The 6,000-nt window shown below is 52.1% G+C and overlaps 1 protein-coding gene across 2 annotated transcripts in view; it reads left to right on the top strand.

The window, feature by feature from the left end:
* Nucleotides 1–4,003: 4,003 nt before the first annotated feature.
* DNMBP (dynamin binding protein) overlaps nt 4,004–6,000 on the top strand; it is a 64,119-nt gene continuing 62,122 nt past the window's right edge. For both annotated transcript variants that reach the window (XM_066622152.1, XM_066622151.1), the window contains exon 1: nt 4,004–4,092. The gene's annotated coding sequence lies outside the window, so the exon portion shown is untranslated. The remainder of the gene's footprint in view (nt 4,093–6,000) is intronic.

Genomic DNA, 6,000 nt, shown 5'->3' with positions numbered 1-6,000 from the left:
AATATGGTTTAATTCAGGTATCAGAATACTCTGTGTCTTTGGGAAGGCGCTTGGCATGCAGTTGTATGTTCTCTGCTGCCCTGAGCAGCTGCTGTGCATTGCTGGAGAGGAGCTGCAAACGCTGGCTGGCGGAGGGCATGCTTGTGGGGAAAGGATGAGGAGGATCTCTGGCAAGGCTGGATAGCACATTGTACACACGTAGAATCCCTTTTCACCTGCCCTTAGCACGTGAAAACGGGTGCAGATATATATCTCTGCCAGGATTAAGAGCCCAATCTAGGTAAGTCTACTTTGAAGTAAGTCTCATTCTAGTCAATGGAGCTTACTCCCAGGAAAGTGCCTAGGATTGCAGCCTAAGAGCCCAATCCTATGCATGTCTACTCAGAAGTCCACTTTAGTGGATGGGGCTTACTGTGGATAGGATGGCAGCCTTAGAATCCAATCCTGTGCCTGTCTACTCAGAAATCAGTCCCATTAGAGGCAGTGGGGCTTCCTCCCAGGAAAGTGTGGAGAGGACTGCAGCCTCAGAGCCCCTACTCTGCCTGTCTACTCAGAAGTCAGTCCCACTAGAGGCAGTGGGGCTTCCTCCCAGGAAGGTGTGGAGAGGACTGCAGCCTCAGAGCCAAAGCCTATGGCTGTCTCCTCAGAAGTCAGTCCCATTAGAGGCAGTGGGGCTTCCTCCCAGGAAAGTGTGGAGAGGACTGCAGCCTCAGAGCCCCTACTCTGCCTGTCTACTCAGAAGTCAGTCCCACTAGAGGCAGTGGGGCTTCCTCCCAGGAAGGTGTGGAGAGGACTGCAGCCTCAGAGCCAAAGCCTATGGCTGTCTCCTCAGAAGTCAGTCCCATTAGAGGCAGTGGGGCTTCCTCCCAGGAAAGTGTGGAGAGGACTGCAGCCTCAGAGCCCCTACTCTGCCTGTCTACTCAGAAGTCAGTCCCACTAGAGGCAGTGGGGCTTCCTCCCAGGAAGGTGTGGAGAGGACTGCAGCCTCAGAGCCAAAGCCTATGGCTGTCTCCTCAGAAGTCAGTCCCATTAGAGGCAGTGGGGCTTCCTCCCAGGAAAGTGTGGAGAGGACTGCAGCCTCAGAGCCCCTACTCTGCCTGTCTACTCAGAAGTCAGTCCCACTAGAGGCAGTGGGGCTTCCTCCCAGGAAAGTGTGGAGAGGACTGCAGCCTTAGAGCCCTTCCTCTGCCTGTCTACTCAGGCTGCAAGACTATGACACTTTCCCGGGAGTAAGCCCATTGAACACAATGGAACTTACTTCTGAGTAGACATGCATTGGCTTGGGCTCTCAGGCTGCAAGGCTATGCACCCTTTCCCTGGAGCAAGCCCCATTGAGCACAATGAGACTTACTTCTGAGTAGACACGCCTAGGCTCGTGCTGCAGATTGGCACAGGGGCTGCACCAGCCAGCTTCCTTCCCCTCCTCCTCTGCCAAGCCAGTACCTGGGCGTTCCATGGGTGCCGCAGCCCGTCTCCCTGGCTGTCTGTCTGTCTGTCTGTCCTCCTCGGCATTGGCGCGTGTCCCCCACACCCTCCACCGGCTTGGAAGCTGCGTGGGGAAGCAGAGCGCGGGGGGAGGGGAGGCGGGCTGGGCTCAGGCGAGAGCTTGGAGATGGGGCAGGAGGGGGTCGTTGTGCGGTCAGGCAGGGGCCAGGCACCCGCCCACCCTGCACCCCCCAGCACCCACCCAACAAATGCCTCTGTTTTGCTCCCCCCCTTCCTGGAATGCCTCCGAAGGGGAGGGGCCCCTGCAAAAAGGTGCCGGAACTCCATCCCCCCGCGTTCCATTAGAAAAAAAGCCCTGGTGTTATCTATTTCAACCATCATTGGAGGAGGGACCATATGGGTGGAGGGGGTGAAACCTACGGGTTGCATGCAGAAAGCCCAGTGGCAATCCCTGGCCTCTCCAGGAAGGCCTGGAAAAGTCCTGTTTGACGTTGTGGAGAGCCACAACGCCAATCTAGATAGCTCTCAACCCACAGATTATGTATCAGGTGGATTTCTCACTCAGACTTCCAGATGCGAGATAGATTCATCCCAGATTTGAGTGCCTGCAAGTTTGTAAACCTCCTGCTCGCAAGTGCCTCTGTGTTCTTTCTCTTAAGTTTTCCATAAATGGCAACAGGCCTTTACAGTCGCTTCTCATGTGGCAAAGGAACAACTTCTATATTTTGAGCTACAGAGGATGTTGCAGGAGTCCAGCAAAAGAAAAACACAGTCCATTCCCTTTTAGCTGCCTCCAGCAACTGCACAGACTACAGGAGGGGCTCTGTTCTGTGCAAACTTGGCATTGTGGGTAACCCGGCCTTGAATGCCAAGACACTGCATTTTGCAGGCATACCCCTTTTCACAGCTGGCACCAAATTTGCAGTTCAGGATTGCAGTTCAGTTTTCATTGAATCCTGACAGGTGATACATAATGGGAGGCATTTGAACCTGGCAGCCCCCATTACTGGGAAAGCTCCCAAACCCTGCCCTCCACCCCACACATCCACTGTAGCACTGTTTCCACTGGGCTGACTTCCACATTATTTAATTGCTAGGACAAAAACCCAATTCCTGCAGTCAGAAGCTGGAAAGGTTCAGCAAATTCTGCATGCCCAGGGGCCTTTGGCACTCAGTCAACAGCCCTCCATATCATAAAGCAAAGCACTTCTGATTCAAAAGTGGCTTGATACAGGTGGCAGAGGAATTTGGTGCGCAAAGCAAAAAAGCCAAAAATCCCTGGAAATGTTTAGGTCACAGTCAGAACTCTGCATGCCAAGTGAAATGATGATAATATTGGGTTAATTTTAAGATCAGAATAGCATCAGAATGGCATAATTCTACTGCCCGCCCCCCATTTAAGGAATGGTTTCAGAAAACATAGTGTGTTACACTAATGGCTACATTGACAGCTTCTGTGGAATCACATATGTAATGGGTTGTTTTTTTTTAATGTTCATATTTGGAGCCCATTTATGAGAGAGCCAGGATGGTGTAGTGGTTCTGGTGTTGGAAGATCCAGGTTCAAATCCCCACTCAGCCATGAAGCTTCCTGTACAACTGTGGGTGCAACCCTAACCAACTTTTCAGCACTGACGTAGCTGTACCAATGTGGTATGCACTGCATCCTGCAGTGAGGAGGCAGTCAAGAAGGCCTCCTCAGGATAAAGGCATATTTCCCTTCACCTTGACCTTACTTTGGGTCTGCATGCAGCTAGGTCAGTGCTGGAAAGTTGGCTAGGATTGCACCCCTTGGGCTCTAGTCTATTTCTCAGCCTCACCTACCTCACAGCTCTTTTGTGTGAGCTCTTTTGAGGAAGGGCAGTATAAAAATGTGAAAAATTATTATTATTATTATTATTATTATTATTATTATTATTATTATTATTATTATTATTATAATTAATTATAATAATTAATAATAATAGTAATAATAATCCAATTTTTCCTATTAAATTATGAACCTATATAAACCATATTGCTGGATTCAATTCTCATGTAGATTTATACTATTTTTGAAAGTTGAATGCATTGTTTAGATACTGAGTCACAGAATTATAAGTGTGTGTGTTGTTTGTGTGCCTGTTTTATTTTCACAGAAAATGCATTACAGTAGTTTGTTTGTAATAGATTAAAAAATGTGTATCTAATAGTAATCTTTGGAGGTTCTGGCAAGATTCCTTGGACCAGTCGCCCAGTTCATTTTGGAAGAGGTGGTGGTGTTGATGCTGAAGGAAGGCGGTTCGGGCTGCCTCTGTGACTTGTAGAAAAACGTGCCTCTGAGCACGTGCAGAGTGCTTTCCCTTCGCCACCGACTCACAGCAGCCAGAGCGAAGGTCCAAGTGCAGGCTCGCCCCGCTGCACGTGTCTGCTCAGTCCTCGCCCCTGAGCACAATCTGGGTGCCGGCTGCCGGAGGAGGAAGGCGAACTCCGGCCCCCAGTGCGCTCGCTCGCGGAAGGGGGCGCTCCGGGCACGGCAGGCTTCGGGAGGGCGGTGACTTGGGACGGGGCGGGACGAAGCAGAGCTGAGCTCCGGGCCGCGGCGGCTCCTGGGGGCTGAGAGTGGGAGCCACCGGGGCTGGAGCGGCCGGAGGGATCGTGAGACAGGTAGGGGCAGAAGGGAAGGGGGGGATTGGGGCACCCTGGACTCTCCCCCGCGCCTTCCACCAGGTCTCCCCCCGGCTTCAGCTCCGTCCCCCTCCGAGAAGGAGGAGGAGCGTGTTTCTTTCGGGGTCTCGCGTGGAAACTCCTTCGATGGGGCCCCGACGCCCAGCTCTCCCCCCACGCCTCTGGCTCCCTTGACCTGAGTTGCCTCTGGTCCCCCAAGCGCCCGCAAAGGAGGGAAGACCCGCTGCAGCGCCCCAGTTCGCCACCCACCCACCCGCCGCGCTGCGTGGGCTCCAAGGGGGCACTGTGCCCCGCTTTCGCCTGGATCCTTCCTTAAGACCCGGGCGCGCAGCCTCCCCGAGTGTCCCTCTTTCCCCAGTGCCCTGCCTGAGAATCCCGCGTGCCCCAACTGATCCCACCGCTCCCTCCCTCCTGCTCCAGGCACTCTCGCTCCCTGGGCCCATCGACAGGAGTCCATGCTTTTGCCCTGATCTTCTCACCCTCGCCTGAAGCTGTGTGGACCAGGGACGTGCGGTGGGTGGGGGGCAGGTCAGGCAGAGCCTCCCCACTGGAGCCCTTTGAAAAGCACCAGCGCGTGTGAGGTGCCCAAGCACCCACAACCTACGTGCAGAGCCCATGAGTTGTGGGTGCTTGGGCACCTCACTCAGTGGCAGTGCTTTTCTAAGGGCTCCAGTGGGGGGGGGGGGCTCTGCTTCACCTGCCTCCCCACCCACCACACTTCCCTGCTGTGGACCTGCTGTGGGTGATTCGGATACAGGATGACAGGCAGCCCTGGGGACCTGTGGCATCCATGACCAGGCTTGGGCTAAGCATCTCACTCAGCAACAGCACTTGTCAAAGAACTCCGGTGGGGAGGCACTGTCTCACCTGCCTCACTTGCTTCCCCACTCACCACACGTCTCCGCTGTGGACCTCTGGGTGGTTCGGATACAGGATGACAGGCAGCCCTGGGAACCGGTGGCATCCATGGCCAGCCTTGGGTTAAGCATAATGTGTCAACCGGCCTTGTCTATTACTCATCCCATCCCTTCTTCACCCAGAACTGACGTTCATCAGAGACCAATTCCAGTAACAGTTGCTGCTCCTGGCCTCCTCCACGCACATGCTGTATGGAAACATTGCATCAGAATGATCTGTGTCTCACTGCTAGGTGTGAGCCTGTGAGTTGGTCCAGTAGATTCTGTTGCTGGGAGATGCTCAGAGGCTAGAACGAAAAAGGGTTCCTTTGTCAGTGAAAGACACGCTACCTTTCGCCTCTTGTAACTGATAGTGTCCCTGTCACAGAACTGAGTATCATGTAACTGCTCAAATAGTCCCCGTCATTGCTTTATCTGAATGTGGTCAAAGAGCACCCTGCATCATATATACCTGTGCGTGGATTCTTTATCAGTAGCAGTCCTATTAGAGCAATTCTCAAGTTTTTGTTTCTTCACACTGAGCTGCAGTGGCAAAGGGGAAGAGATAATTGCTATTTCCAAAGCTGTCATCTGGCTGTCCCTCTTCACCCTTTCAGCTCAGCGTCTTTTGCAGGGGCTGTTTTGATGGCATCTCTTCTGCATCAGTTTTTAGATTGTGAGCCCTTTGGGGATAGGGAACCATTTATTTAGCTATGTAAATCGTTTTGGGAATTATTTTTGTTAAAAAGCAATATAGAAATATTGTTGATGATAATGATGATGATGGACTATAACCAGCCCAGTATAGGCTGTGAATAATAAGAATAAGAAGTTGTGTATACCTGTGTTGTTGAAAAATATGTGATCTACTCTGAGCCTTGGGATGAGCTAAAAATATCAGTAAATGATATGTATATAGGTAAAGAAAATGTGTAAATTCAGTTGCTCCTTCCTGAGCAACAATGCCCTCTCCATTTGTGTCCTAACCCCT

The sequence above is a fragment of the Tiliqua scincoides genome, chromosome 3, assembly GCF_035046505.1.
Source record: "Tiliqua scincoides isolate rTilSci1 chromosome 3, rTilSci1.hap2, whole genome shotgun sequence".
Lineage (NCBI taxonomy): Eukaryota > Metazoa > Chordata > Lepidosauria > Squamata > Scincidae > Tiliqua > Tiliqua scincoides.
The sequence above is the reverse complement of the archived record's forward strand: the minus strand, read 5'-3'. Positions and strand labels throughout refer to the sequence as shown.